The sequence below is a fragment of the Pseudophryne corroboree genome, chromosome 4 (genome assembly GCF_028390025.1).
Source record: "Pseudophryne corroboree isolate aPseCor3 chromosome 4, aPseCor3.hap2, whole genome shotgun sequence".
NCBI classification, from domain to species: domain Eukaryota; kingdom Metazoa; phylum Chordata; class Amphibia; order Anura; family Myobatrachidae; genus Pseudophryne; species Pseudophryne corroboree.
In genome coordinates this window covers 471,247,585-471,259,912 of record NC_086447.1, presented here as the reverse complement: position 1 = coordinate 471,259,912, position 12,328 = coordinate 471,247,585, and the positions used below count along the sequence as shown (strand labels likewise).

At 48.0% G+C, this 12,328-nt stretch overlaps 1 protein-coding gene across 2 annotated transcripts in view; it reads left to right on the top strand.

Moving 5' to 3' along the window:
* The window catches only part of ASCC3 (activating signal cointegrator 1 complex subunit 3), a 1,202,160-nt gene that overhangs the window by 551,085 nt on the left and 638,747 nt on the right, over positions 1–12,328 (top strand). The gene's annotated exons all lie outside the window — the stretch shown is intronic.

The window sequence follows — 12,328 nt, the reverse complement described above, 5'->3', positions numbered from 1 at the left end:
TCAGGACTCAAATGATCACTTTGATTCCGGAGGTTCGTCGGTTGCTGACCTGGTGGCTTCAGGACCAGCAATTAAGCAGTGCCGTCTCTTCTGGATCCCTCACTGTGTCCTGCTGACAACGGATGCCAGCCTGAGGAGATTGGGTGCGGTGTTAAAGCAACACTCTTTTCAGGGTCAGTTGATCAAGGAGGAATCACTCCTCCCGATAAACATTATGGAGTTGCGGGCAGTGTTCAATGCGTTATCTCTTGACCTGCCTCTAGTACAGAACAGGCCTGTTCAAGTACGGCCAGACAACGCAACCACGGTGGCATACATCAACCATCAAGGCGGCACTCGAAGCTGCATTGCAATGTTGGAAGTGTCAAAAATCCTTCAATGGGCGGAACGCCATCTGCCAGCAATATCGGCAGTGTTCATTCCAAGTCTCCTCAACTGAGAAGCGGACTTCCTTAGTCGTCAGGATGTACATGCCGGAGAGTGGAGTCTTCATCCGGTAGTCTTTCAACTCCTGGTGGACACGTGGGGCTTACCAGATGTAGACCTGATGGCTTCTCGACACAATCACAAAATCCCGGTCTTAGGATCAAGGACCAGGGATCCACAAGCAGCATTCGTGGAGGCACGAGGAACTTTCAGCTGCCTTACGTGTTCCCTCCAGTGTCACTCCTGCCCAGGGTCCTGCGGAAGTTCAAGCAAGATGGAGGAATACTACTTCTAGTCACTCCAGCGCGGCCCAGACAGCATTGGTTATCAGACCTGCAGGGTCTATCAACAGTGTCCTCTTCTACTTCCTCAACGACCAGACCTCCTCGTACAGGGCCCTTGTGACCTACCCAGACCAGGACATACTGGCTTTGATGGCATGGCTCTTGAAGCATCTCTCCTGAGGGCCAAAGGATTCTCTGAGGCGGTCATCCAAATTATGTTGAAGGCCCGCAAACCAGCATCTGCCTGGATCTATTACAGAGTCTGGAATTCTGGTGTGCTGATAAGAACTATGATGTTCACAGATTCAAGACACCCAGAATCCTGACTTTCCTGAAACATGGCCTGGAGTTAGGCCTTCGTCTGGCCTCCCTCGAGGTTCACATATCTCCCTTGTTGGTGTGGTTTCAGAGAAAAATAGCTAAGGTTGTTCTTGCTGGCTATTGCCTCTGCCAGAAGGGTGTTGGACCTAGGCACTTTGTCCTGTCATTCACCCTTTCTGATATTTCACTGTGACCGGACAGTTCTTGACTCGCCCTGGTTATTTACCTAAGGTGGTGTCATCTTTTCACCTTAATCAAGAGATTGTGGTTCCGGTCTTCATCTCTTCTGAATTGTCCTCCAAAGAATGGTCTTTGGATGTGGTCCGGGCTCTCCGCGTAAATGTGGAGAGAACTGCCTCTATTAGGAGGTCAGATACCCTCTTTGTACTGTTTGGTTTCCACAAACGTGGCAGGCCTGCGAATAAGCAAACCTTGGCCAGATGGATTAGAGTAGTGATTGCACAAGCTTATGGGCAGGCTTGGCTTTCAGCTCCTGCTGCTATTAAAGCCCATTCTACTCGGTGTGTTGGACCTTCTTGGGTGGCCCGCCGTGGCGCGTTCGTAGAACAGTTGTGCAAGGCGGCTACATGGTCCTCAGTGAACACGTTCATTAGGTTCTATGCTTTTGATACTTCCACGTCCCAGGATGCTTCCTTTGGACGCCAGGTTCTCATACCCGCTAAGGCACGTCATCTCCCTTGAGGAACTGCTTTAGGACATCCCCGATGTATTCCCTGCGGAACACAGTGTACCCTGCTGCAGAAAAGGAGATTTATGGTAGACTTAGCAATGTTAAATCTCTTTCCTTGAGGTACACTGGGTTCCACAGGGCACCCGCCCTGACGCACCTAGCTTCTATGGGTTTGTATGGCATTAGCCGCTAGTCCCTTCTCCTGTCGTGAGAATGTGGGACTATGTGACTAACATCTGCCTTCTCTCCTGCATTGGACTGGGTTAATAAAACTGAGCTCACAGTGCCTGGAGGCGGGGTTATAGAGGAGACCCCAGTGCATCCTGGGACAGCTAAAGCTTTAACTTGTTGGTGCCTGGATCAAGATCCATCTCTACACCCTGATGTATTTCCTGTGGAACCCAGTGTACCTCGCAGAAAGAGATTTAACAATGGTAAGTCTACCATAAATCTCCTTATAATGTTGTCTGTCGTCCTTTTATTAAGTCCTGAAATTGTACGTACATACCAATTATCTGGCACTCACTGTAATCATTGATTAGTTGCCCTCTGCAGCCAGACAGGTCACAGTAGAGAGCCATTGCCATAATATAGAGAAAGACAGCAGCACGCAGGGAAACAAGAAAGGAGGTACACAACACGAGCTCCTGAAGTCAGTGTTTCATTGACAAAAATTTTCTTTAGGATGAAAATGCTAGTCACTGAAACATTTTCCTGAAGAGCTGGTGTTGTGTACCTCCTTTCTTGCATCACTGAGTGCTGCTGACTTTCTCTATTTTATATATAATAATTGTAAGCTTGCGGCCAAGGCCATCCTACCATATATAATATATTACTGTTTGCTTGTGGCTTCGCTCGCTTGGATGCCTGATATTGCTCTGTGGGACAATTTTCACAAAGACAGCAGTTTTTCCTCTGGGGAATAACACAAAAAGATACTTGGTTTTACCAAATCGGGAGTAGGCTTTGTAAAGCTGCCCATGGAAGAAGCAGCTAATCCTGAAATTTACCCCTGCAGCCTTGACCATTTGCCCTGTGACATGTTGATTGTCACAGTGGATCAGACTCTTAAGCCCAGTACTCACGGGCCGATCAAGGAGAGATGCGTGCTGAGCGAACCGCTCAGCACACATCTCTCCTGCCGCTCAGCACAGCGCGATCTGTGCTGAGCGTGCGGGGGGAGACGGGGGGGCCGCTCACTTCACCCAGCGGGTGAAGTGAGCGACCCGCTAGATTGGCCTGCATGCAGGCCAATCTAGCAGCGGCGATAGCGATGTGCGGGGCCGCGCATCGCTATCGCCGAGGGGGCTACACACGGAGCGATCCTGCCGATATTCTAAGCAATCTAGTCAGATTGCTTAGAATATCGCTCCGTGAGTACCCCCCTTTACAGGAAATTGCAGCCGATTGAGTTGAAAAGTAAAACTGTATACGCACAGCAGTCACTTTAAGTTGGGTTCCGTAACTTGGGCAGAGTCAAGTTCCGCAGAAGCATGATCTGAACACCAGCTTTTATATTTTTATATACAGTACATATAATCATTTTGGACTTGAGTATTCTTCACATGTGCAGAGTGTGAAGTGTCAGGTTTTGCCTTTATTGCTCCTCTCTCTGATGTCACATCGAGGTAATACATACCTCCGTTTCTGCAGCGGGGTGCACTGGGGTTCCACAGGGAATAACATTGGGGGTGTAGAGTTGGATCTTGATCCGAGGCACCAACAGGCTAAAACCTTTGACTGTTCCCAAGATGCACAGCGCTGCCTCCTCTATAACCCCGCCTCCGTGCACAATAGCTCAGTTTGTAAGTTGGTGCCTGCAGAGCAGGCAGCTAACAGGGAGGGCTGCACTGGGCAGCCCTGAAAAGAGCTTTTTCTAGAAGAAAGAAGACTTCAAGGGCCGCAGCACAGGCACTTAAAAGTGCTATATGTCAGTTTGACATATCGTGCTGCTGCTCCCTCACCTCCCCCAGCGTCACTGTAGACTCCTGCGCCCTGGTTGCCGGGTACTTACAGCGATGAGCTCTGGTTTCTCTTCAGGCACACACACATCTGCCGCTGCTCTCCAGGATTGTGTGGCCGCGTTACAGGGAGGATGTAAGAGGTTCTCCCAGGCGGGACCCGCTTAAAACTGTGATCTGCCGCGGTCTCTAGGAGACGAGCTGCGCAAGCTGGCGTGGACACTGTGGCCGTACAGGGACCCCACTAGACCACCAGGGCAAGGGGCACAGGCCGGATTACCTCATAATCCAGTTTAATAGGCCCCATAGTACCCGGTGGTGAATCCCAGCAAGGGGATAAGGCTCTGACTTGTAGCCCCTGCCCCAGGCGCCATTTACTGCAAATGTTCCCGCCCTGAAGCTGCAGATCTCTCTCTCCCTCACTCCCTGTCAGCGTTTGGGCGCCATTACACACATGTTGAGCTGATTCTGGGATTGCTGGGCAATGTCTCCTCTGTAAAGCCGCCTGCATCATCAGCGCTGTGCATTTACAGGACACTTAAGTATTCTACATGTCATTTAGACAGTGTTAGTTAAGAAAAAGTGCATTACTACAGGGATATTTAGTACAAGTACCCTGTGATATACATCCAGTCTTTACTGTGCATTGTTATATCTATATACCTATATAGCTTTACTTAGTGGTACAGTTTGTGCTTAGTATTGCTAGTCCAGTGCAATTTTATTGTTGGTAATAATCTCTGCATTGTATATGTGACTGAGTGTGTGCCAATAGCTGCTGTGTGATCTCTGTTTCGTGTATCCCACACATATTGCTATCCCTATATTCTGTACCCTGAGGGGGGCTAAGTGTGCAAGGGTCCTCATAAATATAGTGTTTCACAGAATATACTACTTTGGTATTTTTCTCTGTATTTTACAGTCACCAGTTACCTCTTAAATCCTCTGTTTGTGCTCTGCTTTGCAGTCACACTATACAGGGGTTTTTTGTCAGGTAATTTGTCTGCTTATATTGTACTGTTACACCCTTAGGTTACGTTTGCATATAAAGTCTGCTAAACACTGTGGTCAGTCTATGGCTGATCCTGCACCATGCAGTGCTGACGCCACGGATTACTCGGAGGAAAACATAGAAGCTGAGGGTACAGGTACTGGGGGTTCTATACCCCATGGTCAGTCTGCAGCAACGGGGGCAAATCAAAACCCACCTTGGGCTGCTTTCTCTAATTTACTGACTACGCTAGTAACTAAACTTGTGCCCCTATGGGACCTCCTGTGCCATTACAGCCACATATGGGGGGGGGGGGTGTCATTCCGAGTTGTTCGCTCGCTAGCCGTTTTTAGCAGCTGTGCAAACGCTATGCCGCCGCCCACTGGGAGTGTATTTTAGCTTAGCAGAAGTGCGAATGAAAGGATCGCAGAGCGTTACAAAGTTTGTTTGTGCAGTTTCTGAGTAGCACAATACCTACTTAGTGCTTGCGATCACTTCAGACTATTCAGTTCCTGTTTTGACGTCACAAACACACCCTGCGTTCGCCCAGCCACGCCTGCGTTTTTCCTGGCACTCCTGCGTTTTTAAGAACACTCCCTGAAAATGGACAGTTGACACCCAGAAATGCCCACTTCATGTCAATCACTCTACGGTCAGCAGTGCGACTGAAAAGCTTCGCTAGACCCTGTGTGAAACTACATCGGCTGTTGTAATAGTACGTCTCGCGTGCACATTGTGCCGCATATGCATGCATAGAAGTGCCATTTTTTTTGCCTCATCGAATGCAGCTAGCGATCAACTCGGAATGACCCCCATTGTCCCTTCTGTTAATCCGCCATGGACAGATTTTCTGTTCTCTCAGTTACAGCAATTAAATCAGTCTCTGGCTAAGCAAAATCCTGACTCTCGCCCATCTAAGACCAAGGGGTCATCTAAATGGGCCATTCTGATGGGGAATCTCTGACACAAGTGGATGTCCCTGACCTCTTTGAGGCTATCAGGCTGATTCTTTAAATCGATAATGACAAAGAGCTTCTAGCTACCTCTAAGAAACCAGATAAGTTTAAACGTGAGGAGGTTACTAAATTAGTTTTCCCTCATTCTGACCACTTGTTTAACATTCGTCAGGAATCCTGGGAAAATCCAGGAAATAAATTTGCTATGTCTAAAAAGATGCTAGCCTGTAATCCCCTCGCTGCAGAATTAAGTAAAAATTGGGAAACACCTCCGCCGGTGGATTCACAAGTTGCACGCCTGGTGGTGTCCTCTGCTCTGCCTGTCACTACCGTCACCTCACTGAAGGAACCGATGGATAAGCGTGTGGAGGGTTGCTTGAAGTCCATTTACCCTCTTGCTGGAGCTGTACATAGGCCCACTATTGCGGGCTCTTGGGCTGCTAAGGCTACAGAGGCCTGGTTTCAGGAAGTCGAAACTGGACTACCGTCTGATTTTCCTGATAATGCTAGACAATGTCTTTCATACATTATTACAGAATCTCATTATATTCAGGCGGCAGCATCTGGTGCAGGTATCCTGGCTGCCAAAGCGTCTACTACGTCTATTCTGGCTCGCGGAATCCTCTGGTTACGGTCCTGGTCCGTAGATGTGAACTCTAAAAAGATTCCTATTGCAGTGTTGCATCAGCAATACCATGCTTACAGATGCTAACTCTCTCTGAAAAGAGGTTTATTGACATCCATTGTAAACTCGATTGCTAATAAGCTGTCAATATTTATTTGGTGTATCGTAGCGGCGCCAGGTGTGGTCATTTGTTTGTTTCCAGAGCAATACCATGCTATTGGCAACCTACATTATCAATTCCAGGCCTTACCTTTTCGGTCTGACCATGGCTTCAAGGATTTTCACCAAGGTCATGGCAGTCATGACGGCTCTACGCCACCGTCAGGGCATCAAGATCCTACCGTATCTGGATGACTTGTTGATCCCTGCAAGCTCTCCAGAGGTTCTCCTCTGTCATCTGTAACTAACAGTCCAATTCTGGCAAGCCCATGGGTGGCTCATCAACTGGAAGAAATCTTCACTGGTCCCTGCTCAGAGCATGGTGCACCTGGGAGCACTATTGGAGACCCACAACCAGCGGTTGTTTTTGTTTCCGGAAAATATTCTGAAACTTCAGGACAAGATAAGAGGCTTCCTCTCTCGCCCACATGTGTCGATACACTCGGCGATGCAAGTACTAGGCCTCATGGTGTCGGCTATTGACATGGTAGAGTACGCTCGATTTCATTCCCGCCCCCTGCAGAGGTTGATACTCTCCAAGTGGGACGGCCTGCCTCACCGGATCAGGACCCACATGATCTCCTTGACTCCGGAGGTCCGCTTGTCACTCTGCTGATGGCTACAGGACCAGCAGCTGAGCAAGGGGTCATCCTTTTTGGATCTCCAACTGGGTCCTTCTGACGACGGATGCCAGTCTGTGGGGCTGGTACACGGTGTTGGAGCAACACTCTCTCCAGGGTTGGTGGACCAGGGAGGAATCTCTCCTCCCGATAAACATTCTCGAATTGCGGGCAGTGTTCAATTCGTTGACACTAGCCCTGCCTCTAGTACAGAACAGGCCTGTTCAAGTACAGTCAGACAACGACACCACAGTGGCGAACATAAATCATAAAGGCGGGACTCGAAGCCGCATGGCAATGAAGTATCAAAATCCTTTGTTGGGTGGAACGCCATCTGCCAGCCATATCGGCAGTGTTCATTCCGGGAGTCCTCAACTGGGAAGCAGACTTCCTAAGTCGTCAGGACGTACACGCCAGAGAGTGGAGCCTTCATCCGGAAGTCTTTCAACTCCTAGTTGACAAGTAGAGCCTACCAGATGTAGACCTAATGGCGTCTCAACACAATCACAAGGTTCCAGTCTTCGGATCAAGGACAAGGGATCTTCAAGCAGCGTTCATGGATGCAGTTGCAATTCCATAGAACATTTGGCTGCCATACGTATTACCTCCGATGTCGTTTCTGCCCAGGGTGATCAGGAAGTTCAAGCAAGGAGGAGGAATACTACTACTAATCGCTCCAGCGTGGCCCAGACGGCATTGGTTCTAAGACCTGCAGGGCCTCTAGATAGAGCGTCCTCTTCTACTTCCGCCACACCCAGACTTCCTCGTTCAGGGCCCTTGTGTCTACCAGATTTGGCCCGGCTGGCTTTGACGGCGTGGCTCTTGAAGCTTCCGAATTGAGGGCCAACGAAGTTTCTGAGGCGGTCATTCAAACTATGTTGAAGGCCCGTAAACCGGCTTCGGCTTGGATTTATTATAGGGTCTGGAATTCTTACTTCGCCTGGTGTGCGACTAACCATTATGACGCATATACTGTATGTTCAGTACTGCCAAGCTTTTGGCTTTCCTGCAACAGGGCCTGGACTTAGGCCTTCGTCTGGCCTCCCTCAAGGTTCATATTTCTGCCTTGTCGATATGGTTTCAGAGAAAAATTGCGACTCTGCCTGATGTTCATACCTTCACTCAGGGTGTTTTACGGATTCAACCTCCCTATGTTCCCGCCTGTGGCACCTAGGGATTTGTCGGTTGTCTTGGATGCCCTACTTGTGTCTCCATTCGAACCTCTTGAGTCTATGGACCTTAAGTGGCTTACTCTTAAGGTCTTGTTTTTGCTGGCTATTGCCTTTGCTAGACAGGTTTCAGACTTTGGTGCCTTGTCCTGTCGGTCACCCTTTCTGATTTTTCACCATGACTGGCTGTTCTTAGAACTCGCCCTGGTTATCTGCCTACAGTGGTGTCATCTTTCCACCTTAACCGAAAGATTGTGGTTCCGGCCTTTACCTCTCCTGGTTTATCCCCCAAAGAGCAGTCTTTGGATGTGGTACAGGCTCTCCGTACTTACGTGAAGAGAACAGCTTCTCTTAGGAGATTGATTCCCTCTTTGTCCTTTTTGGTTTTCACAAATGTGCATGGCTTGCAGACCTTGGCCAGATTGATTAGAATGGTGATTGCACATGCTTATGTACAGGCTGGTCTTCCAGCTCCTGCTACCATCAAAGCCCATTGTACTCTCTTGGACCTTCTTGGGCGGCCCGACGTGGTGTGACCTTTGAACAATTGTGCAAGGCGGCTACGTGGTCCTCAGTGAACACGTTCATAAATTTCTATGCCTTTGATACTTCCGCCTCCCAGGATGCCTCCTTTGGACGCTGGGTTCTTGTGCCCACTACAGCGCGTCCCCTCCCATGAGGAACTGCTTTAGGACATCCCCCGATGTTATTCCCTGTGGAACCCCAGTGTACCCCACTGCAGAAAAGGATAACTTACCTTTTCTAAATCTCTTTCTGCAAGGAACACAGGGTTCCACAGGGCGCCAACACTGACACACTTAGCTTCTCTGGGTTTGTATGGCATTAGCCGCTGGTACCTTCTCCTGTCGCAATAATGTGGTATATGTGGCTACTAGCGATTGTTGTCTTTTACCTGCTACTGCATTGGACTGGTTAACAAAACTGAGCTCCTGTGCACGGAGGCGGGGTTATATAGGAAGCGGCACTGTGCATCTTGGGAACAGTCAAAGCTTTTAGCCTGTTGGTGCCTTGGGTCAAGATCCAACTCTACACCCCCGATGTTATTCCCTGTGGAACCCAGTGTACCTCGCAGAAGAGATTTAACAAAGGTAAGTTCTTACCATAAATCTCCTTTTCTTTCTAGGTCACTAATACCCCATTTAGACATAAGCCTAAAACCTAGGTTTTTGTGTGTGAATGCGCATCGAGCCAGGTCTGGCTTATGTGTGAAAGGGTCTACCTGGGTTGAGAGTCCCAGGTCCGTGACCCTGCTCCCTATCAGGGTTTTATCTGGGACTTGCAATCCGTGTAAACTTGACCCAGCTTAGGTCTGAAAGGTGTGATACAGGTCTCGATGACCTGGGTAATACCTAAGAGAAAATTATTTGCCGGATATCTCTCAGCATGAACTGAAAAATGCCGGAAGACCCATCTCACTGGAAGACCTGGATCCATTGTGAAGAGGGACAACCCGGGAATGATCCAAGTCGTCACCCATGTATAAAAGGGTTGGCCAAAGCTTCATCCCTTGTTCTGTGAGCCAGGTTGAAGCAGCGGTTTTATATCCGAAAGTAATATAAGCTATACAATAGTGAAAATGCAATCAAAATTTATCCAGTAGATTTTGCGTGATGCTGGAGCAGACAGACAGGTCAGGAATGAAACTTCAGCCAAATTGATTAGTATCACCTGGGAACTGCCTTTAAGAATGTTGTTTTTGCTCATGGAAACAGCTCCTGACATTGGACTAGCCAGCTAGGTGATAGACTGGGGGTTTGGGGTTACTCTAGGAACCATTGAAGAATGTATCATTGTGGTTGTCAAACCAGTGGAATGTTATGCTGACACCTGCAAACTGCTTTTACACCATGTGAGTGATTTAACCGCTGGATAAAGAAAAAAGTACTATTTGAAATTTTACCCATTGTATGTGATCCTTGTCACATTATAAGGGTCTCCAAGCTGCCATTTGCTTGCTGATTATAATACAGGATTCGCTGGGAGTGTCGGCTGACACTCAGGCTGAATGGAATTGGTGAGAAACTAGTCATCTGACACTAAGCAAGGACATTCCTGCTGCCGTAGACAGGGAGTGGGATTCAGCGGGAATGTATTGGCTTGAGTAGTGGGTCGATAAGCTCCCAATGACCATTTATATTAACTTCCGCAGTGCATTCGTGCACCTGCGGTTAGTAGCAGACAATATAACTGTGGTGGTACTCGTTTCCGTGATCGTGGAAATGTCACTCCTTATTGCTCTTTTGAGCAAAGATGTTCCATCCCAATCTATTACCTGGCACAGTCTGGTCCAGTCACCAGTTACACACTGTTCTAGTTATCCAGCACCTTTCAGTCTTTAGCTGTATACTGTTCCAGTTATCTGGTGCAGTCTGGTCCACTTACCAACCTGATAGGCGCGGCTGCTGGTTTCTGGATTTTAGCGTAATGTCCCTCTGTCACCACTTGGCAGTGTCTATCATGTCTCCTATCCCGGTGTCCACACATAGAGTTCCCGCTGGCTACATTCTATGGGCACTGCTATCTTGGCCCCGGTCAGCTACCACGGACAGACCAATTGGATGGTGCTTCCTGTTCAGCTGACCACATCCACCAATAGCTGAGGAGCAAGGGGATAAAATACGCTTACTTATGTTCAGAAGGTGCCAGAGCAACATTTGTCTTAAGGCGTCCTGTGGCTCCAATTACCAGGTCTCCCTGTGTGTCTGCATATCTTACCAGCGCACTGTTCCTTATTTTCTGGTTCAAGCATGGATCCATTGTACAAAGCTATTCATAGCGCCAAGCCTTGCCATCCAGCCCTTATACATTGTACTAAGCTATTCCGGTCCAGCCCGGATCCACTGTGTCAAGCTATTCCGGTCCAGCCCTTATTAATTATACCAAGCTTCAGCGTGCCAAGTCTTTCAGATTCAAGCCCGGATCCATTGTGCCAAGTCACTCATTCTGCCAAGTCATTCCGGTTCAAGCCGGATCCATTGTGCCAAGTTATTCATAGTGCCAAGCTATTCCCATTAAAGCCCGGTTCCATTGTGCCAAGTTATTCTAATCCATCCCGGATCCATTGTACCAAGTTATGTTTCTCATTCTAATCTACACATGCTACATCTACCCCACCTGCAGTGCACATGGTTTTGCCCATTAGTTTACTTTTTGGTTTGCTAACAAACCTGAATAACCCCCTTAGTCCTTATTGTTTTCACCAAGACCCTATCTATTCAATCCAAGGCTTTAGTATCACATTATTATCTACAAGTTCACTTTCCAGCCAATTGATATTCTATGATGAGGAATTACTTACGTATACCTAGCTTCCTGCCCTTTAAGCAAGTACCTGTTGTATATATTGTTACAGTTATCTGGCATATTCCGGTCCAGTCTTTAGCTATATACTGCTCCAGTCATCCAGTCCAATACCCAGCTATACACTTTCCAGTCAGCTTGTTCCTGTTCAGTCCAGCAATGGGCTATTGCCGGACTAAGTGCCTAATTCAGAATTGATCGCAGCAGCAACATTTTTCTCTAATGGGCAAAACCATGTGCACTGCAGGTGGGGCAGATATAACATGTGCAGAGAGAGTTAGATTTGGGTGGGGGTTGTACAAACTAAATTCTGAATTGTAGTATGAAAATAAAGCAGCTAGTATTTACTATGCACAGAAACAATATAACCCACCCAACTCTTTCTGGATGTTTTTATTTATATTAGCTAAATATGTTTGATACAGCATATACTATAGACCATATATTGTGTTTAAATTGTAATACTGTATTTAATACAGTATCAAGTGTATAAAAAGACCACTGTGTAAATTAATGTCCAGGGTGGGTACTAGGTTCTTCTACCGCTTCCCGAAACTCCTGCACTTGCTCCAATGTACCACAGAGTAGGTGAATGTGGATTGCATTTGGAAAGCTCCCTCTAGAAATCCTGTGTTTGCCACTGGTTCCCAACAGTAGTGGCTCTTGCCACGGGCAAGCAGGCTATTTGCCCGGGGTGCCGCTGTCCCGAGAGTGACGCCGGCAGCAGGCGCCGTGGGCTGTGTGGGCGCCCGCTGCAGCCGGCTCCAGTGACAGACACTAGAGGTCATAATTGACCTCTAGTGT